Source organism: Carassius auratus, unplaced genomic scaffold (assembly GCF_003368295.1).
Source record: "Carassius auratus strain Wakin unplaced genomic scaffold, ASM336829v1 scaf_tig00217130, whole genome shotgun sequence".
Taxonomy (NCBI): Eukaryota; Metazoa; Chordata; class Actinopteri; order Cypriniformes; family Cyprinidae; genus Carassius; species Carassius auratus.
The window spans coordinates 54815-78259 of NW_020528909.1; the positions used below are offsets into that span (position 1 = coordinate 54815).

General features: G+C 37.2%; 2 long non-coding RNA genes across 3 annotated transcripts; both read right to left on the reverse strand.

Annotated features, from left to right (window-relative positions):
* Positions 1-7836: 7836 nt before the first annotated feature.
* On the reverse strand, positions 7837-9043 carry LOC113100047 (uncharacterized). Of its 2 annotated transcripts, XR_003289566.1 has the most exons (4): positions 9003-9043; positions 8805-8869; positions 8490-8702; positions 7837-8401 (listed from the first exon to the last, which is right to left on the reverse strand). It is a non-coding gene; the product is annotated as an uncharacterized LOC113100047 (long non-coding RNA). The 2 variants fall into 2 exon arrangements; XR_003289565.1 differs by lacking the exon at positions 9003-9043 and having other exon boundaries at positions 8805-8979.
* LOC113100046 (uncharacterized) lies at positions 9040-10019 on the reverse strand. The gene is made up of 3 exons (XR_003289564.1): positions 9959-10019; positions 9186-9290; positions 9040-9099 (listed from the first exon to the last, which is right to left on the reverse strand). It is a non-coding gene; the product is annotated as an uncharacterized LOC113100046 (long non-coding RNA).
* Positions 10020-23445: the final 13426 nt, after the last annotated feature.

Sequence of the window (23445 nt, forward strand, 5' to 3'; positions counted from 1 at the left end):
AGTAGTAGCAGTATCACATACATTTTACTAAATAATAGTAATATTTCTAGCACAATGCATTTATGTAAAAATTAACTTTTAAGCCTAATGAATGCATATTTGTCATTTTAACTGAACTTAAGACTGGTGGTGATGCTTAAGATATTTTTGGTCATTGGGGGTTTCTGAAAAAAAAAATACTAATAGATCATATTATTTATTATTAAAAGATAATACTACTACTAATTCTACTATCATACTAATGTATATACAATGCACTATGAATTGATGAGCTGCTGGGTTCATGAATATTAATCACGTTGTCTGCGTTCGGTCAATGACGCCAGCCAATGAAATTGCCATTTGCGCATTAGCTCCGCCCACTACCGGAGAAACCGGTATGTCTTCTGCTTGTTCGAAAATGAATATGAATAATTCTAAATGAACTCCATTATTTTGACAGGAGAAGACAACAAAGAATAGTTTACATATAGCGTGTCGATTCAGCGTGGTAAGACTCTCGCTCTCTCTCTCTTTGCATGTGTGAGAAACAGCGCTATCAGTAAAGCGACGGTGAGTCGTGCGCCTTCACAAAGAGTTTACAGAGCATCCAATACAGGTGCGCTGTGCGTCCATTGAGATTAACTGAAAAGTTCAGATCGCTTGATGGAGAGAGAACTCTGAAGCTCAGATTCTGAAATTAATGCAAACGTCATGCGCTTCAGTCTATGTAGTAAACAAACCCGCACGTTTCATTTTCATGACTGGATTTTGAGATTCCGTCCTCGTTTTCTGCTTCGCGGAAATCATAGCGCGGAACCGGGTTTGAATGCGACCTCGGTACTACCGGTACTTAAAAGAAACCTGGTACCGTCACATTTAAAAAAAATTTAGTACCGACTTGGTACCGAAGAACCGTGTCTTTTGACAACACTAGTTGCTTCTTAAAAAAACTAGTCCAATTGTGTTTCCAGGAGGTTCCCTGATAAAAATAGCTTCCCGGGGTTAAAATATACATATTTTGGAAGGGTTTCCCATGTAAAATTCTAATTTTAGTGGCTAAATATCACGTTATTGGTATTGGGGTCGCTTCAAACCGCGGGCATGAAAAACAACCACAGACTTGGCAACACTGGTTGGCATTTACTACACCGAGCCGTAATTCACTGACAATCTACACAAAATCAATGTTAAAATCGCAGGTGATTCTTTGTCGATTTTGGAAACAATTTTGTGTTAGTTGTCAGTAGACTACGGCTCTGTGTAGTAACTACCGCTCCACCTGAACCAGTGTTGCCAAGTCTGCGATTTTTTTTCATGTCCGCGGTTTGAAGCAACCCCAATACCAATAACGTGATATTTAGCCCCTAAAATGCGAATTTTACCAATGCAACCCTTCCAAAAAATTTATATTTTAACCCCGGGAAGCAATTTTTATCAGGGAACCTCCCGGAAACGTGATTGGACTAGTTTTGGACTAGTTTTAAAAGAAGCAACTGGGCAGGATTTGTTGTGTAAACCTGGCAACCCTGATCTGAACACATGTGCTGGAGATATACTTCTGGTTACAGGAGCGTCTTTACTGATGAGATGTGCATGAAAATCGCATTCGATTTTTTGCAGAGCCCTAACTGTGTGCAAAGGCCTTAAAGCTACAAAAATGTTCATAATCATGGGAAGGAGGAGGCGGGAACTGGTGAACATTTAACTGAAACTTTAATGAACAAAAAATAAACACAAAACAGTGCAACAGCCCCTCGCAGATGACTGCCATGCACAAACAAAACCAAAACACAAAATAAATCCAGGCCTGGTCCTCTCTCGTCCTTCACTGTCGTAACTTCTCTTTTATCCTTCCTGTTCTCCTCCATGGGACTCGAGACCGGTGAATGATGCAGTTGTCGCTCATTTCCAATTAATCCACCGGCCTCCACCTGTTCCCATGGCTCTCGGCCCCGCCCCACTCGTCACAGCAATCAAAGAACAAACCTTGTTTTCTGGAGCTGTCAGTGTGTAGTGTCTCTTTACAAAGTGGTATCACCATCCGACCCGGCAGCATAATGCAGTGTTTTTAGTTATTTTCATTTCATTGTTAAAAAAAGGACAGTTTTGATATAATTTGCGTCTGTACACAATTATTTTATCCTCTTATTTTTCAAATTTACCTATTGGTTTGATTTTTTTTTTAGGCCTGATGAAAATGAAAGAAGGACAACATCTGAATGAGGTGGAGGAGAAATATCAGGATCAGAAAGATCATGATGTCAATGGAGAAAAATCTGTGAGTTGCAGCATTAAAACAACAGAAGTGAAGAAGCCTTTCAGCTGCGCTCAGTGTGGAAAAAGTTTCACGTGTAACAGAAATCTTAAGAGGCACATGTTGATTCACGCTGAAACAAAGCCTTTCAGCTGCTCTCAGTGTGGAAAGAGTTTCAAACCAACCCGTTCTCATCAGTCTGCGTATAAATAACACGACTTTACACTTTCTATTTGCGTGTAATGCATACGCCAAATGCCATTTTTGCGTGCATATGATACGCCAATCCTTCCCATTAATTTCGGTGGAGAGCAGATGCGTCCAAATAACACGCATCATCTTCAGCGGCAGTGACGTCACTAGCGAGGCTCGTTCAGTTCACCTGATGCGCGTACACCTTCAAACAGGTAAGCAAGGGTAAATATATTTTTTTATTCTTCTTTTTGTAATGATATCACGTGGTTAAGCGTATTGTTTTAATTATTTCAGTATTTCTGCATCACGTTAGACAGGGCCGTGTTTTTAAAGGGCAGTTTATGCTCAAATTATGGGTCAGTGGGCTGCTCAGCTAGCCTACCATTGTCATTAGCCTAAGCTAACCTGTACTGTTTATAGACCTGTTGCAGTTTTAAATAAATTTATGATGTGACATATGGGTCTTCAGCTTTTAGACATGACTAATACAAGCACAACAAAGCACCCAACCCAATATCGCGCGATAATCGTGATCGTGTAAAAAGTCCACACATTTAGCATATTTTTACAATACTAGCCTAACTTTTGCTTGACCACGTCATGTGTAGCCAATACACACACAGTAACTACATCATATTTACCATGCTTCTCCTACTGTAACCGTAGTTTTACTCTGGACTTTGTAACGCACATAACCACGACATTTACTATGGGTTTACCATAGTAACCATAGTTTTACTCTGGTATTTGTAGTTAATAACACACAATAACCACGACATTTACTATGGGTTTACCATAGTAACCATAGTTTTACTCTGGTATTTGTAGTTAATAACACACAATAACCACGACATTTACTATGGGTTTACCATAGTAACCATAGTTTTACTCTGGTATTTGTAGTTAATAACACACAATAACCACGACATTTACTATGGGTTTACCATAGTAACCATAGTTTTACTCTGGTATTTGTAGTTAATAACACACAATAACCACGACATTTACTATGGGTTTACCATAGTAACCATAGTTTTACTCTGGTATTTGTAGTTACTAACACACAATAACCACGACATTTACTATGGGTTTACCATAGTAACCATAGTTTTACTCTGGTATTTGTAGTTACTAACACACAATAACCACGACATTTACTATGGGTTTACCATAGTAACCATAGTTTTACTCTGGTATTTGTAGTTAATAACACACAATAACCACGACATTTACTATGGGTTTACCATAGTAACCATAGTTTTACTCTGGTATTTGTAGTTACTAACACACAATAACCACGACATTTACTATGGGTTTACCATAGTAACCATAGTTTTACTCTGGTATTTGTAGTTACTAACACACAATAACCACAACACTTACCAGGATTTTACCACAGTAACTGTTTTTACTCTACACTATTTGTAAAGCACAGTAACCACTAAGTTTGCCATGCCTTTAATATCTTTTTGTGATGTAATTGTAATTCAGTGTTTTTTCTGTCTTGCAGTTACGTCGGATTACATACTCCACAACAACCTGTAATCCAGCAGATCTTTAAAGAAGCCATCTCTTGTAAAATCTCTCTCTCTCTCTCTCTCTCTCTCTCTCTCGCTCTGCTAGAATTAACAGGGAACTTCAACTCCACGCTCCCAATGCTGATATTGAAGAAGCTGTCAAGGGGGCTGAACAAGTCCTTCAAAGGATCAACCCTTCACAGGTAATGTTGAAGACTCTTAGTTATAACTGATTTGCTTTAATGAACGCATCCTTATATTATGTGTTAATCAAATATTTTGGTCACAGATCATTTTAACACACTGTCTCAACATGTTTATATTTCAGGAAGGCCTGTCATGAGATTTGAATTTGACCATCTTGTGCATTTATGAAGAAGACCAAAAGCTGCAAAGGCAAACACTTCCAATGGTACGTCAGATACATTTTTCTCAGCATTTGATTTTTCTTAAATTTTGGTTCACTTAGCCCATCAGGAAGAACACTCAACAAAGAGCATGTTGTAGTAGTAATAATTCATCCAATAATCATATTATATTGCACAAGCGTACTTGTACAAAATTCTACAACTTTTACTCCTACTGCTGTTATTGGCCATTACCACAGCTCCCATCAGATTGTGCCCATTGTAAGAGTGTTTATATCATGAAGTTTAAATGAAGTCCATTGTATTCTTTATTAATCTTTACAAATTGGTGCCGCCTCTTCCTGTTTCAACAGTACATGATATCTGTCCACACCTCATAGTCTGCCTTTCTTTCTATGGTGATGTTACTGAACACATCTGTCTTAGAAGCAAGAGAATGGAAATCCTAGTTTAACTTTTCAAGTGCTACAAATCAGATCTTCAATGAATTTGGGCAATCAGATCACTTAAAGTTGTTCACACAAAGACCAATAACTATAATGAGAAGTATTTTAGCATCCACACCAACAGACAATACTGTACAATTACTGCTATGCACACTGCAGTTACAGTATGTTGTATTCTGCCATTTGTTGTTGTCAGTGTTTTTTTTGTTCATAATGTGATAAATTATCTTTGTTTCTTCTTGCAGGATTTCTCACAGATTACTTAATCATTCTTCATCAGCTCTTCACAATATCAGCCCATTCAAAAGCTTCCAGATCTTCCTCTCTTGTGTGACACATCTGCTCCTTTACTGCCAACCTCCAGTCTTAGCATTTCTGCTTGTATTCATTTTTCCTCTACATTCATCACTCCAATCTCTACTATAAGCACTCCTGTATATATATATATATATACACATAATAATAATAATTATTATTAACCATTTATTTGTTTTGCACTTATTCACAATAGAAGCAAACAATGATTACAGGATATATGTTTTTAAAGGTGATAATTGTAAAATATTGGAGCATTGTTCTTAATCATTTTTGCCTATTTGGTTGATAAAGGGAAGAAAACAATATATTTTCAACTGTAGCCTTGATTATTCTTTGGCATCTTTTGTCAGGATTTCTGTAAACAAATTCCCTTTTTATTTTTGAATATTAAACTTATGTTTTTTGAAGGGAGTTTCTGTTGCAATTTTGTTTGTTTGTTTTCACTTAGTTACCTCTATGCATTTTTTTTTAATCAACTTTTCTTTTTTTTCATAGTGGAATAAACTGGAGAGAGACTGTTCTGGGCACTATGTTTATCTGCGATAAGTTTGACATATCAATAAACACTGTAAAATGACTAGACAATGAGTGATTGATGTCATGATGTTTGTTTGTTTGTTTTCTATTCCTATAGTTCAACTGGTGGATCTAAGAATGGCAAGTTTTTAGGGTCCATTTCCATGAAACGTAGATGTGATAAATTGTTTACCTTTAATACACTATAAATACATTGTAAATATTACAGAAGGAAAATTGAGTAGTAGAAAAATATTGTGTTTAAATAATCTTCAGAGGTGTTTTTTTTTAAGCAAATGAAACATTTTGACATTTATTTTTCACACAGTATATGCAAACTTTTGAGTTTAAGTACTGTACACTAATATTAGTGTAAACAATGTAGCCTATTCAATACAATGGGAATCATTATACCTTCGTTAAAACACAAAACAAAAAAACACCTTTAATCAACGTATTTCTTGCTGCATCAGGGTAACTGCAGCTTCTGTCCATTCACTACAGGAACCCGGAAGCTCCCGGCATAAATGACCATATATGTACAAGTTAGTGTGACGCCTCTGCTCAACTGGGTTGCCATTGGCTTTGACGTTCCCTTGGCTCTCGCAGAACTCGCTGTGATTGGACTATCTTTTAACCCAAATTATAAACCGCTTAATGTTGCAAAGTCCGTTTGACTGTAATTATTACGTCAGTAACACCTTCAGTTAACAATGCAGTGTTGCTATGTCGTGAGAAATTACCTCTTTACCGAAATCGTAACCCTAACCCTAAGCACAACTCCAATAAACTCCAAATACCAGCGCTAATATTACTCGCGTTCAAACGATAGAATCGCAGAGGCTTATGGGTAATGTAGTTTAAAATGTTTAATAATTAAAAAAATGGGAAAATGCAATCTTTTTTAACAAAGGGTCATCTAAACATGTTCATTGTGTAAACATTAATGACATATTTAAGAGGCAGGCTGAAATTCGATATTTTACTAAGTGCACTTTTTTAAACACCTTTATACCACCTTTCCATATATGTTTGAAAACTCTGTCCAACATTATTTAATTAGCATAGCATAAGTAGTTGTCCTGCCAATTTTTTCTTTGACACTATAATCAGACTTTGATTTACAGCCATTTGAAATTTACATTTTTTTGCTCTTCTAGGGGACTCTACTGGGCCCTTGAAGATGGAAGGGCAGTAAAACATACACATACCTTTTCTCATCATGGACAACAGACTGTGCTGAGTCATAATTTTTAAGTTTTTCTTTTCAACAAATTGCCAATATGTAAGTTGTAAGTCATGTTTATCTTAGAATAAGAATAGAACCATAAAAATATACATCAGTGCCTATTTGGAATAGGCTCCAAATATTGAATTATATCAGGTGCAAGGATACAGTATTGAAAGTAAACAAAGACACCAATTTAAACAACCAATACATACTGTGACACTTCATTGTACTTTCACAGTGTCAATGTGTCATTCAGTAAGACAAGGTACAGAGAGTGTGTAGTTTATAGTGCAAAGCCATACAATTCATGCAATGCAAAGAATCATAATATTAAGAGCTAATTTGTGTCTCTGTGTAAAATACTCCTCATATTTGTCCTCCTCGGGTACTAAACATCAGTAATGTGCATGCTCATCTTGCTTATTATACAGTACTGGATTCATGTTGATCTTTCCCTTGTCCATCACCTTCAGTTGTACATGAAATTCCTGCAGCATTATAGTCCATGCAGTATCTTCTAATGCAGCTTTCAGCCTGCCCTTCATCTAACTGAATGTCATTAATGTAACCAAATGTTCATTTCTTAATTAAAACACATTTATCTATTGTTTGCAAAATTAAACGGTGTATTTACCAAACACCATTCTTAATATAGAATATTCACCCTACTTTATTATCCAACACCATGTGCAGTACTTTACTGGAGGATACAACATAAAGACAACTAAAGTAGTGTATTAAGACAAATGATATACAATTTTTAACAATATTAAAAATGGGTTATGTTAAAACCATGTTTTTCTAATCAGATGAAGCCATGCAAATGCATGCATGGTGAAATGTCTTGAGCCCCAAAGAATCACATCAAGTTTTTAGAGCTCTCCTGCTTTTCTTCCTCTTCTTGCTTGTCCATGTCCTGGACATATCATAATCTTCCATGTCCTACATTTTTTTTTGCAGTTGTTATGCAGCACCCTACAGCACAACTGATGAACAAAAGACATGTAACTAATTTAAATCAAATATCTTTATTGTCACAATACAATGAACACAAGTATACAGGTGATGAAAGTCTTGGGTGCAGACTGCAGCGTGACAGTATGGATGACAAATGAATTAATTCATGAATATATATGAAATACAAATTCTGAATATATATATATGCAACACACATATATAAGGGACTCAATTCAGGTAGAGAACAATATATGTTAAAAATTATGCTATACAAAGAGCATGAATTGAAAACAATAATAATCACAGTACACATACATCTCTGCAGTAAAGCACGGTATGAATAAGTGCAAACAGAATGTCAGGGTGCATAATAATATCCAATAGTCCAGTCAGCATAACTGATAAGAGTGCAGGGCATATGAGGTTGGTGGGGTGTGTATGGTTTTACTGGTATGAGTTCAGTTCACTCTGATTGCCTGTGAAAGGAACTTGTCTCACTGTCTGCTGGTGTAGGTTCTGTGATAACGCATGCCTGATGGTAACAGTGAGAGCAATCCATGGCTCGGGTGGCTGGAGTCTCTGACCGTCCTCCTCACACTCCACCTGGTCTAGATGTCCTGGAGGGCCAAAACATGTATTTAGGTTATGGTAAATCAATAAACAATATATAGTATTTTTATTTATAATTGTTGCACTGGACTTAACATTGATTCTTGTTGGGGATATTGGCCAAAAGAATCCCACCACAACTAGCTCTCGTTGTTTAGCTGTGATGTTTACTTTTACAGGCCGTAACATCTGAGCTGTCGCAGTAGAGCGGTTTGTGAATGCAGTCTTCACAGAAGATAACTGATGGGTTCAGGTAGCAGTGATGCACTCGGTGGCCATTCAATTGATATCTTCATCAATTGGCTTCATCTTAATTCAAACAAACAGACAAAACAATAAGTCAGCAATAACAGCAATAACCATTCTAGAGTAATAGTATTGGTGAATACAGTTGCAGGTGTCAGTACTCACCATATTCAGTAATTTCCTTCCCAAATCACAGAGATGATGCACAGCTTATTTGCTCATTTTAGGAGCTATAAAAAAGATGTATATGTGAAAAACTATAACTGCGGACTTGAAAAGTCTTTTGAGAGATCAACATCAATGTTGTACCACACATAACTGCATTGAATTCAGACATACAAATTGAAATGTGAAACTTTTCACCTTTCTGTCTTTTCTTTTGGGGCACAAGAAGTCCATGTTCATTCCTCATTTCTTTAGGACTGGTTTGACTGATTTTCTTTGCGTTTCTGGTCTTCAGCTGTAAAACAAGAAAATATTTATTGACCCCATGTTTAATCATTATTGTTGTTTAAAAATATAAATAAAGCAGATATAATTATATACTTCAAGCACAAGTTCCTTGGCAACTCTAGTAGGCTCCTGAGTTCATCTGTACACATCAGATTCAGCGTCTGAGAAAATGCCATCATGCAAACTCTCAGTTTCTGCCTTACAACAGAGCATAAAAGAATGTGTGAGTGAGGGAGTACAGCATGAAGATGAAGTGAAAAAGGCAGAGAAAGGCAGAATTTTGTGTATAAATTTAACAGAATGAGGGGAACATTTAAGAGATTTAAGAGAACAGTATTGTCTGTTGGTGTGGATGCTAAAATACTTCTCATTATAGTTATTGGTCTTTGTGTGAACAACTTTAAGTGATCTGATTGCCCAAATTCATTGAAGATCTGATTTGTAGCACTTGAAAAGTTAAACTAGGATTTCCATTCTCTTGCTTCTAAGACAGATTTGTTCAGTAACATCACCATAGAAAGAAAGGCAGACTATGAGGTGTGGACAGATATCATGTACTGTTGAAACAGGAAGAGGCGGCACCAATTTGTAAAGATTAATAAAGAATACAATGGACTTCATTTAAACTTCATGATATAAACACTCTTACAATGGGCACAATCTGATGGGAGCTGTGGTAATGGCCAATAACAGCAGTAGGAGTAAAAGTTGTAGAATTTTGTACAAGTACGCTTGTGCAATATAATATGATTATTGGATGAATTATTACTACTACAACATGCTCTTTGTTGAGTGTTCTTCCTGATGGGCTAAGTGAACCAAAATTTAAGAAAAATCAAATGCTGAGAAAAATGTATCTGACGTACCATTGGAAGTGTTTGCCTTTGCAGCTTTTGGTCTTCTTCATAAATGCACAAGATGGTCAAATTCAAATCTCATGACAGGCCTTCCTGAAATATAAACATGTTGAGACAGTGTGTTAAAATGATCTGTGACCAAAATATTTGATTAACACATAATATAAGGATGCGTTCATTAAAGCAAATCAGTTATAACTAAGAGTCTTCAACATTACCTGTGAAGGGTTGATCCTTTGAAGGACTTGTTCAGCCCCCTTGACAGCTTCTTCAATATCAGCATTGGGAGCGTGGAGTTGAAGTTCCCTGTTAATTCTAGCAGAGCGAGAGAGAGAGAGAGAGAGAGAGAGAGAGAGATTTTACAAGAGATGGCTTCTTTAAAGATCTGCTGGATTACAGGTTGTTGTGGAGTATGTAATCCGACGTAACTGCAAGACAGAAAAAACACTGAATTACAATTACATCACAAAAAGATATTAAAGGCATGGCAAACTTAGTGGTTACTGTGCTTTACAAATAGTGTAGAGTAAAAACAGTTACTGTGGTAAAATCCTGGTAAGTGTTGTGGTTATTGTGTGTTAGTAACTACAAATACCAGAGTAAAACTATGGTTACTATGGTAAACCCATAGTAAATGTCGTGGTTATTGTGTGTTAGTAACTACAAATACCAGAGTAAAACTATGGTTACTATGGTAAACCCATAGTAAATGTCGTGGTTATTGTGTGTTAGTAACTACAAATACCAGAGTAAAACTATGGTTACTATGGTAAACCCATAGTAAATGTCGTGGTTATTGTGTGTTAGTAACTACAAATACCAGAGTAAAACTATGGTTACTATGGTAAACCCATAGTAAATGTCGTGGTTATTGTGTGTTAGTAAATACAAATACCAGAGTAAAACTATGGTTACTATGGTAAACCCATAGTAAATGTCGTGGTTATTGTGTGTTAGTAAATACAAATACCAGAGTAAAACTATGGTTACTATGGTAAACCCATAGTAAATGTCGTGGTTATTGTGTGTTAGTAACTACAAATACCAGAGTAAAACTATGGTTACTATGGTAAACCCATAGTAAATGTCGTGGTTATTGTGTGTTAGTAACTACAAATACCAGAGTAAAACTATGGTTACTATGGTAAACCCATAGTAAATGTCGTGGTTATTGTGTGTTAGTAAATACAAATACCAGAGTAAAACTATGGTTACTATGGTAAACCCATAGTAAATGTCGTGGTTATTGTGTGTTAGTAACTACAAATACCAGAGTAAAACTATGGTTACTATGGTAAACCCATAGTAAATGTCGTGGTTATTGTGTGTTAGTAAATACAAATACCAGAGTAAAACTATGGTTACTATGGTAAACCCATAGTAAATGTCGTGGTTATTGTGTGTTAGTAACTACAAATACCAGAGTAAAACTATGGTTACTATGGTAAACCCATAGTAAATGTCGTGGTTATTGTGTGTTAGTAACTACAAATACCAGAGTAAAACTATGGTTACTATGGTAAACCCATAGTAAATGTCGTGGTTATTGTGTGTTAGTAACTACAAATACCAGAGTAAAACTATGGTTACTATGGTAAACCCATAGTAAATGTCGTGGTTATTGTGTGTTATTAACTACAAATACCAGAGTAAAACTATGGTTACTATGGTAAACCCATAGTAAATGTCGTGGTTATGTGCGTTACAAAGTCCAGAGTAAAACTACGGTTACAGTAGGAGAAGCATGGTAAATATGCTGTAGTTACTGTGTGTGTATTGGCTACACATGACGTGGTCAAGCAAAAGTTAGGCTAGTATTGTAAAAATATGCTAAATGTGTGGACTTTTTACACGATCACGATTATCGCGCGATATTGGGTTGGGTGCTTTGTTGTGCTTGTATTAGTCATGTCTAAAAGCTGAAGACCCATATGTCACATCATAAATTTATTTAAAACTGCAACAGGTCTATAAACAGTACAGGTTAGCTTAGGCTAATGACAATGGTAGGCTAGCTGAGCAGCCCACTGACCCATAATTTGAGCATAAACTGCCCTTTAAAAACACGGCCCTGTCTAACGTGATGCAGAAATACTGAAATAATTAAAACAATACGCTTAACCACGTGATATCATTACAAAAAGAAGAATAAAAAAATATATTTACCCTTGCTTACCTGTTTGAAGGTGTACGCGCATCAGGTGAACTGAACGAGCCTCGCTAGTGACGTCACTGCCGCTGAAGATGATGCGTGTTATTTGGACGCATCTGCTCTCCACCGAAATTAATGGGAAGGATTGGCGTATCATATGCACGCAAAAATGGCATTTGGCGTATGCATTACACGCAAATAGAAAGTGTAAAGTCGTGTTATTTATACGCAGACTGATGAGAACGGGTTGTTCAAACTGACCACAGACTTAAAGGACCACATGCTAATTCATTCTGGAATAAAGTCTTTTGTCTGCTCTCAGTGTGGAAAGAGTTTTACAAAGAAAGCAAGCTTAAAGAATCACGTTAATTCATGCTGGAATAAAGTCTTTCAGCTGCTCTCAGTGTGGAAAAAGTTTTATAAAGAAAGGACAGCTTGATTATCATTCGATAACTCACACTTTAGAAAAACCTTTCATCTGCTCGCAGTGTGGAAAGAGTTTTGCCCAGAAAGCAAGCCTTGAGAAGCACATGTTAATTCATGCTGGAATAAAGCCTTTCTCCTGCTCTCAGTGTGGAAAGGCTTTTATATATAAATTAAGCCTTAAGATGCACATGTTAATTCATACTGGGATAAAGTCTTTCAGCTGCTCTCGGTGTGGAAAGAGTTTTCCAGAGAAAGGACAGCTTGAGAAGCACATGTTAATTCATGTTGGGGTAAAGTATCATAACTGCTCTCAATGTGGAAAGACTTTTACACATAAAGGAAGCCTTAAGAAGCACATGTCAATTCATGCTGGGATAAAGCCTTTCACATGCGCTCAATGTGGAAAGAGTTTTACACGGAAAGGACACCTTAATATTCATTTGGTAACTCACACTTCGTAAAATACTTTCTGCTGCTCTCAGTGTGGAATGTCTTACATATAAATCAAACCTTAAGAGGCATGTTAATTCATACTGGGTAAAAGTATTTCACCTGCTCTCAGTTTGGGAAAAACTTTTAACACAGAAAGGACACTGCAAGATTAATTTGGTAACTCACTCTTCATAAAAGCCAATCACCTTAAATAGTTTAAGTGAATGACTTGTAATCTACTGGATCAACTCTTCTTTATTATTTATCTTGTACACAAAAGTCTGTAAGAGTTATAGAAATAGGCATATTATAAAATTTGCTGGTGATTCTCTAATTAGCTTAGTGAGTAAGGAGGACTTCATGTTTGGTCCTGTGGTTGATTAATTTTATTATCTGGTGTCAGAATGCTTTCTTAAAACTTAAAGGCACAATATGTAAGTTTTCACTGCTGGTATTCAAAATAAGCCTTCGAAGTGAAACGAGTGTGACACATGCATAGCTCGAAAGCTATACATAGCTTGTGAGCTTTTATTATGCCACATTCAAATGCTTCCACTGCTTCCGGTTGTGCGTATGAGGTGTAAAGCAGTGCTGTTTTATAATACAAGATACATTTGAAAGTCCTGTTATAATGCTGCTCTGTGCGCTTGTCACCGGTCTATTAAAACGCACAACATATTAAAGTGTCTTTGGTGTTTCCATGTTTTCTACAAAAGGATTTATGACGTCATTGGCAGGCAACACAATGACACTGGACACTGTCCTTGTAACTAGTTAAAATTGCTTATTTCTCTAGATTTAAACAATCTTCAATATTTTAATAAAACATTCTTACATATATTGTACATATCTTTAATGTTTCTAAAACTTAGAAGATTACTATTGATTTTAACTCTTGGAGTAAATCTATTTAGTATAAGCAAACAAGCATTAATGGAGTAGGTATTGTGAGTGTTTAACAGTACAAGTATTTAGGTACCGTTTTGGATAACAAATTATTTTCTCTTACTACTGACCGATTATGTTAGAGGGGGCAGTAAAATATGTATTGCTTGCGGAGTTACTATTATCTTTTTCACTGTTGTGCTGGTTTAATTCTATAAATGTGAAAACAAGAATTGTCTTGAGAGGACTATAGACCATGGAAGTGAAATAACGGGAGGAAGCGGATGATTATGATCCAGTTATATCATAGACAAGTTTTGGGTAAAGCCCAGAGCTTTTAGTTAGTTTCACCTTCTCCCTTCTGGTATTCGTTATAGAGCCCCTATAAGTAAAACAAATTGGTTTAGACTTCCATTTATCCCCTCAGCTGTAGAGTTTTAAAGTTTAAGTTAAGAGCTTATTAGGAATGAAATGGATTGTGTTTTTTTTTTTTTTTTTGTATTGTGGTTTGGTTATGTAAAATGTTTGATTGCTGATGCCAAATTGGTGAAATAAAGATGAACTGAACTGAACCTGCCATCACTGTGGCAAGTCTTTTGTGCGTAAAAGATACCTTGAGACTCACATGTTAAAGGGATTATCGGATGCCAATTTCCACAAGTTGATTTGACTATTTATAAAAAGTCAATACCATACTTTGGTTAAAGTTTCTCAGTTGTAGTGTAAGACAACACCATTTTACCCAGTCAGAAACAGCTCAGTTCACAGCGAGCCAGTTCGGTGCATGTTCCTTTAAATGCTAATGAGCTATGTTCACCCCGCCTCTCACTTCAATGGGGCAACAAACCACTTTCATGAGACCTAAACTTTAGCAGTAGAACATGCTAACTAGCACATTATTAGGAAAGGCGATTTTCAAATATTCAATTCACCTTTATTTATATAGAGCTTTAAACAAAAAAAAGATTGTCAGAGCAACAACATTAATTATGAAAACATTTTTTTTTTTATTGAACAAGATTTATTATGAAAACAGTTTCAATATTGCAAAATGACAGTTAAAGGCAGTTCATCATTGAATTCAGTGATGTCATAATAATAATAATAATAATACATTTTACATGGAACGGAGGGAAGGGGTTGTGCTTTGTGGGTTGATAAATTCTCTTAGGAGGGGTGTGAGGGTGATGTCCATGGATGCATTGATGTGTAAGAAGGGAAACCTTGTACTCAATCCTGGTGGAGATAGGAAGCCAGTGGAGTGAGTGAAGAATGGGGTTAATTTGCTCACGTTTCCGCACTCTCATCAGGATCCTAGCTGCAGAGTTTTGGATGTACTGAAGCCTCTGCAGACTCTTTCTAGGGATTCCAATGAGAAGAGCATTGCAGTACTCCAGTCAGGAAGAAACAAAGGCATGAACCAGCTTTCACACCAACAGTTGTGACTGTTGTTGAGAGGGGAATGTTGATGCCAGAAAAGGTGATGCTGGTTATGGATGATGATTTGATCTGGTGAGAAGTGCCAACCAGGATGGCTTCAGTTTTGGAGCTATTGAGTTGAAGAAAGATGTGCTACTTCCATACCTTTATCTCCTCCAGACAGTTGCTGAGTTTTGATGGGGATGACTACAAGGGTGTGGTTTCAGCTGTGGCATGTGCATAGAGCTGTATGTCATTGGCATAGCAGTGAAATTAAATTTTGTGGCGGCTGATGATTTGGCCAAGGTGAGTGAGGTACAGAATGAAGAGGGTGGGGCCAGGGACTGACCCCTGGGGAATACCGCAAGTAGCTGTGTGTGTATTTGATTTGGAGTGGCCCAGGGAGATGTATTCTGTCCGGTTTGTGAGGTATGATCTGAACCAACTGCCAATGTCATTTAGTCTAGTAGTGAGGTTGAGCTGGTTTAAAAGAATATTGAAGGTCGACAGTATCAAATGCAGCAGAAAGGTCCAGGAGGATGAGGAGGTAGGGAGAGCCAGCATCAGATGATATAAGGAGGTCGTTTGTGAATCTAACAAGGGCAGTCTCTGTGCTGTGAGCAGAACGGAAACCTGAGTGGAATTTTTTAAAGAGGTTATCATGTTTGAGGTGGTCCTGAAGATGGGAGGCAACTGTTTTTTCAAGTACTTTTGATAAGGGGAGGGGAGATTGGAGATGAGCCTAGAATTGGAAAGGACTTCTAGGTCAAGAGTGGGCTTTTGAGCAGTGTTTGTAATAATGGCATTTTTTAAGACGGTGGTCCTTGAGCAGTTTAGTTTAAATACTATATGTACAATTTGCAGTCAAGTCAACGATATCGATGTAAATAAAGTGTCCCCAACTAAACAAGCCAGAGGCGACAGCGGCAAGGATCCAAAACCCCATCGGTGACAGAATGGAGAAAAAACCTGGCTCAGTCTGGGGTCAGTTCCCCTCTGACCAGATGAAACCAGCAGTTCTGTTCCAGCTTGCAGCAAAGTTAGATTGTGCAGAAGAATCATCTGTTTCCTGTGGTCTTGTCCCGGTGGTCATATGTGACAAGGTCTTTACAGGGTCCTTTCTAGGTGCTGATCCACCCACTGATCTGGATACAGATTGGATCTGGTGGCTACGGTGACCTCAGAATAAGAGAGAAACAGACTAATATTAGCGTAGATGCCATTCTTCTAATAGTATAGCAAGTACAATGGGTGTTATGGGAAGTGTTTCCGGTTAGGGTTACCTAATTAATGCAGCCTAAAAATCCTTTAACGGATTTGGATATTAAAAGCATATTAGTATGTTATGTGTATGCCAGGTTAAGGAGATAAGTCTTTCATCTAAATTTAAACTGCAAGAGTGTGTCTGCTTCACGAACAATGTTAGGTAGGTTATTCCAGAGTTTAGGCGCTAAATAGGAAAAGGATCTGCCCCCCGCAGTTGATTTTGATATTTTATATATTTTCAAATTGCCTGAGTTTTGTGAACGCAGTGGACATGGAGGACTATAATGTAACAAGAGCTTGTTCAAATACAGAGGTGCTAAACCATTAAGGGCTTTATAAGTAATGAGCAAGATTTTAAAATCTATAATAGGGTTGTTTAATAGGGAGCCAATGCAGTATTGACAGAACTGGGCTAATATTGCCATACTTCCTGGTTCTAGTAAGAACTTTAGCTGTTGCATTTTGGACACAAAATAGCACACCTAAGTTCCTAAATGTTGACAAAGAATTCACAGAGCAGCCATCAAGTCTTAGCATTCAGGGTTATTATATCCAGAGTTTTTAGGTCCTATAATTAACACCTCTGTTTTTTCAGAATTTAGCCATTATAATTTACTTGTCTTCCAGTTTTTTATATCAACTATGCATTCCATTAGTTTTTCAAATTGGTATGTTTAGCTGGGTTGCAAAGAAATACAGAGCTTAGTATCATCAGCATAACAGTGAAAGATAACACAAGTAGCTGAAAGTACCAAGTTATTAAAACTATGTCTTTAATCTAGATTCAAACATAAAGAGTGTGTTTGAACCCTGAACATTATCAGATCTATTGCTACATTTTTCCCCCCGGTTTGTACCTCCTTCAGGCAAGAGAACAACATCTCCTATTACTTGCAACATAAATACTATGTGTCGAATTGCTGATCTGGCACAGATATATCGGCACCTGTACGATCACTCGCAGAGAGGATTTAAAGATTCTGAGAAAGCATTTAATTCCTAGAAAGAAATTTCAACACTTAAACTTCTGCTGCTGTTTTTCATTCAATAAACAAATTTAAAGGGTTTACAATAAATGAAATGCCAAAAGAACATAAAATAATAAACCTTTGTTTTTATCGAAAGTAAATCTTGACACCACATAAAATATAAAAAGGTGTAATAATTTATCCAGTTTAATAAAAAAAATAAACACTGATAAAATAATGTAATAAACAGGTTTGTGTTATTGAGATGACTCCAATATTTGTTCCACATCTTGCTAAAGTTTTCAGACTACGAGACATTCACACATTTACATTAATCGCCTCCAGCAGCGTGACACATTTACATCAATCTACACCCCGCCTCCAGCAGATGGAACTAGCGGAGGCGTAGGAGACTTAGGAGGGGAAGGGGACTCTGAATCATTGCAGCTCAATAAAGGTAAAACAGGCAAGTGTGTGTGTGTGTGTGTGTGTGTTGGGTTGTGGAGGGTTTCTAACAGGACTTCCCGCTGAAGCTAAGCAGGGTTGTGCTGGTCAGTATCTGGACGGAGACTCCTGGTAAAACTAGGTTGTGTTGTAAGAGGTGTTAGTGAGGCCAGCAGGGGGCGCTCACCCTGGGGTCTGTGTGGCTCCTAATCATCCTCTGGATTGGCTCTGTGTCTCTCTCTCTCCTCTACACCTGTAGCGGGTGTGTGTGTTGTACTGTGTCTGCTGTCGTATGTTTCAGGTGGATGCTCTTCACTGATGGAGGTGTAGAGGAGAGACACCACATGACTGTGAAGCGCTTTTGGTGTACAATGTATAAATGTGTCATTCATTCAATCACTGAAAACTTTTTTTCTTTGTTCTTCAATCCTGTTTATGCAAAAATTGGATAGTGTCGATGTTTTTGTTGTTGTTTTTGTTTTTTGTTGTTTTTGTTTCAGCAAATTGCCTCTCATTGTTAAATCTGTCCCGAGCTAGTGTTGCAATTTACCCCAGAGTTATAACAATAAAACTCTTTGTATTTGACATTAACGCACATAATCTGTGAGCAGCGATAGGGCCTTGTGAATATATTTATACAACTTCATTTGTGTCCATGTTTAATGTTCCAGACTTATGTATTAAAACTAGCAGCTGTAGTTGGTCCGGGAGACTTGCTCATGATGCATTTAACATTTTAAAAGCTTTAAAACATTCAACCTTTTGAAAGCTTTAAAATTATTTATGCAGTAAATTAAATGCTTCTTTATATTAGTAAAACTTAAAAAAAAATGTCAAACTATTAAATGTTAAAGGCATTTTGAAACTAATTTCAAAACAATTTCTAACTTCTTTCTTTTGAAATGGCAACAAATTAAACTATAAACATCTTTGCAGGTGCACTAATCAAGTTTATACTGATAATTGCAGTCAAGTATGATGAAAATTACTGACTCTTACATCAAACTGCTTGTAATGTTCCTCATATGTTGCTTTTTAAATAAAAGTGTCTGTGAAATGAACAAATCTGAATGTAATAGCAGAAAAAACAAATGCCAAAACTTCTTTGCTTTATATGAGTCAAACATCAGACTATCAGTTCTTTTCTGTAATATAACAGCTGACCACAGACCACTGACCACGGATTTATTAACCTAATAAGTTGATAATAGTCTTGAAATAGTTAAGATCATGTATCTTTCTGTGTAAGCAGTTTGTGTGAACTCTTGATAACACAAACATCTCAGAAATGAACATGTGTAGACTGTTGAACACCCATCCACTGCCATTATAAAGCTTGAAAGAGCCATAATGTGTAATAAAACTCTGCCTGAATTCATCTGAAAGAAGAAAGTCATACACACCTAGGATGACTTGAGGGTGAGTAAATCGAGGGCTAATTTTAAGTATGCTTTCAAAATCAAAAGCATTTTTATTGTTGAAATAATTTAACAGTTTAAAACTGTTCAATCATATGTGCAAAAAAAATGGATAAAAATGTTTTAGTTTTTTTGATGAAAAAGTAGTTTATCAAAAAGAACACTTAGTAAAATCTCGTATCAAAGCCAGGCTGTTTTTTAAGGACACGTGTGTTTTAAGGACAAGTTGTGTCCTCACTTTTTGTCAACACTGTCAGACGTTGATGAAAATGTAATAAATCAGGGAATATGAGGGGCAGCTGTCAGTCTGAAGGACCCTCTGTCACATTCACCTCTGCATCAGTCTCAGACAGACTCTGGTAAGATTTATGGTTTGAGAATATTTTTAATTCTTATGTTTATATTTCTTGTGTCACAACTATGATACTATGTTACACCATCTTCCAGGGGAAGTTGTGGCCAAGTGGTTAGAGGGTTTGACTCCTAACCCAAGGGTTGTAGGTTTGAGTCTAGGGCTGGCAATACCACGACTGGATGGTTCACGAACTATTGAAGGGGGGTATTTGAATAATTGCAGCCTTTTTTTTTTTTTGGTCTTGTAGACTATCTGCAAACATCATTTATTTAAAATACCTTATTCAGGACAGTACTAAATGAAAAATAACATGCATTTAGTATGATCTCTCTTATTTTTATTATTCACATTTTGACAGATTATGTAAGGGGTTTCCCAAACTTTTGCATGCCACTGTATTTGGAGCATTGGCATTGCTAGATGAGGCCTTAATAAACCCATTTTTGTGAAAACCTCAAATTAGACTACATTTTATAATATTTAATAATAATGTATATATATATGTTTTTTGCATGTAGCTCAAAACTAGACTGTGCTCAGTCTGACTCATTTTACCAGCATGGGTTATTTATAATCATATCACAACATATACACAGCTAGTTATTAAAGATACCAGAAATAAAGAATAGAAACTCGCATCTAAGGGAAGATTTACACAACAACGATACTGTAACGAGACTCACTCGAAGTGGGATCCATAAGCAGGCTTTATTAACAATAATCAGGGTCAGGATCAGCAAACACAACAGCGTGGAACAGGCAGAATCGTGGTCGTTAAACAGGCAGATGATCCGGGTATCAAGCAGTGTATCAAAGTCAAATAATCAATAGCAATAGTCAGAAGACAAGCAGTAACAATCGAAGACGGGGAACAGACAATATCAGCAACAGGTAATCAAACAGGACATGAACACTCAGAAATGTGCACCATAGTAAACACAAGACCTCACGATGAACACAAGGAGACTGGGAACATAATACTGAAGACCAATGAGCTACAGCTGTAGCATAATCAGAGTCCAAGGATGGTGCTTGTGGGAAATGTAGTGTGAGTCAGTGAAGGTGAGTGAATGGATGTGTGTGTGTGTGTGTGTGCGCTAGTATTCGGGTGATGGAGCCCTCTGCTAGTCAGAGAAAGGAATCACGGGGTTCATCTCATTAACAGACTATAAAAATTGAAAAGTTTTTCCCTCACCTTTTTGAAAAGTTGGGTGGACAGGCATCAGTTTTGTCAAAACAACCCCCATTCACACACATACATTACTTAAAAGGCTAAAAGCACTGTGTTATGCATTTACATTATTACATTAGCACTGTTAACATCAAGAGATAGCAGATAGCAGAGAGGGTGAGTGTGAGCATAGGTTACGTTGAAAAGTGACATGTGGAGGGTAAGTGATGTGTCAGGAACCATGTTGAGGTTAAAAGTGAGGAGGAAGTGATCCGAGGTGTGCTGTAGAGTGACCAATACTTGTGTTGCAGTGTTGTGTGTGTAAATAAGATCCAGCTGGTTGCCTGATTTGTGACATGCATACGTGCCGTTTTTCCCAGACGTGTCCTGGCAAGGATTTCTATATTGCCTAAAAAGTTTTCCTGTTTCATCTGTTTTCAGTTTAAAGCAGTGCTGCACAGACAATCGGCGCATAAAATAAAAAAATAAACAACCGAAAAAGAGATATAGAAATCCTGGCCGGAATGCGTCCGGGGAAAATGGCACATACTGAATGGTCACCCAACCATAGTTATTAGAGGTTTATCTAGGTGGATGCTGAAGTCTACAAGCAGTACTAGGGGAGAACCATCCTCAGGAAAAGTTGAGAGCAGCACATCTAATTCATCAATGAAGTTGCCCAGTCGTCCTGAGGGTCGATAAACAACTATAAAATGGATTTTAAGAGGGTGGGTGATAGAGGTTGAATGTTCAATAATTAGAAAGGAGCAGACCAGTACCTCCACCTCTTCCAGTCATACGGGGGGAGTGGGAAAATGAGATATTATTAAAGAGTGCTGCAGGTGTAGCGGTGCCCTCTGGTTTGATCCAGGTCTCTTTCAGGGCCATGAGGTTAAGTCTTGATTGACTAGTACAAGAAGTAATCTGTAGTACTTCAGAATTCCCAGAGAATAACAGAAAAAGAAAAGTAGTGTTTTAGTAGAAATATGAAAAGTGCACGTTGTTAGGATTGTGCTGCCTATTTTGTGAGTGGTAGTGTTTGTAGGGATCTGGAAACACATAGTAAGACTTGGTTATAAAGCTGACAACAGAAGGGAAACAAGTGGCATTATTCATCCCAGGCCAGTAGTTGGTGATGTTTGAACATGTAATATCCATGAATATGTCACCATTTTCCAATTATTATTTGTAGTTCACACAAAAACAGTAACAGTATTATTTCAAAAACTTGCACTTTGAAAGATCTTTTCTCCATTGTTGCTTGCACAGTTCTGAATTTGTGACAATTCACCCCCATCAGTCCACACTGGGTTCAGATATCATCAGTTGTGTGTGGGTTAAGATGCCAGTTCCTCTTCTTTCTTCAAGTGAGTTTCTTTAATAACCTCTGCTGTCAAACACACTGAGTTCTCACAGCCAGCAATAACATGTTTCCAAACCTCAACAGTGAGATCACTGCTCTGAAAATATTAGAAAGAGATGTGACGTGCGGCCGAGTATAGAAACACATTCTCGGAATTTATTCTCTTCACCAAAATCATCACAAGTGCTCACACACACACACACACACACACACACACACTTCTTGTTCGTCCATCACAGTTGATGATGACCATGGCACGTTTTGTCATTTTGTTTGGTTTTGATGAGTGCTCAGATGGCTGAAGAGGCCAATCCGAGCCCATTTTTCAGCTTGCCAAAAAAGACTTGTTTTGGAAGTCTCACGTAGGGCATTCTGGTCATGTGGCCAGTCCATCTAAGCTGTTCCTTCGCAAGCATGGTGTAGATAGGTAGGTATTTGCCTTGCTGAGGACTTCCGTGTCAGGGATTCTGTCTTGCCACTTGATCCTCAGCAGTTAACACACACACACACACACACACACACATAGCTGTGAGTAGTGATCATGCGCGCACACACACAAACACACACACACACACACACACACCACACATACACACACACACACACACACACACACGCACACACACACACTTGTGCATAATTGCATTCAATAAATAAAGTCTAATTAAGTTGTTCAGATGAACAAAGCACGAGGTTTTATTGCCTAATTAGAATTTTAATTGTTTGGTCAGACAGTTTGTATATTATATATTCACATTCATAAATCAGGGATTAAACGTGGAGTTCTGCATGCTATATATCAAAACAAGCTTATGTGCACAATACCTGTAACTGAGCTTTGCATTTTGCGAGATTGACATGCTAAATGGCAGACTAACCCAGTTTACTCTCATTCATTTTGTTCACGAACGAGATATGCTATACCAGTTCATTTCATTCATGAACGACATATCCGTTCATTCAACTCATTCACAAACGACATGTGTGCCAGTTAAGTCATTTCATTCACGAACGAGATGTAGTAAATCATTCAACTCATTCATGAACGACAAGGGTATTAGTTCAGTCATTTCATTCACAAACGATAAGATCTCTAGATCTCGTTCAGACTCATATGAAACTAGTTCATTGAAGGGCATATTCGTTCACTATATTCAACAAATCACATGCTCTGTCACATATCATACTCAAAGGCTA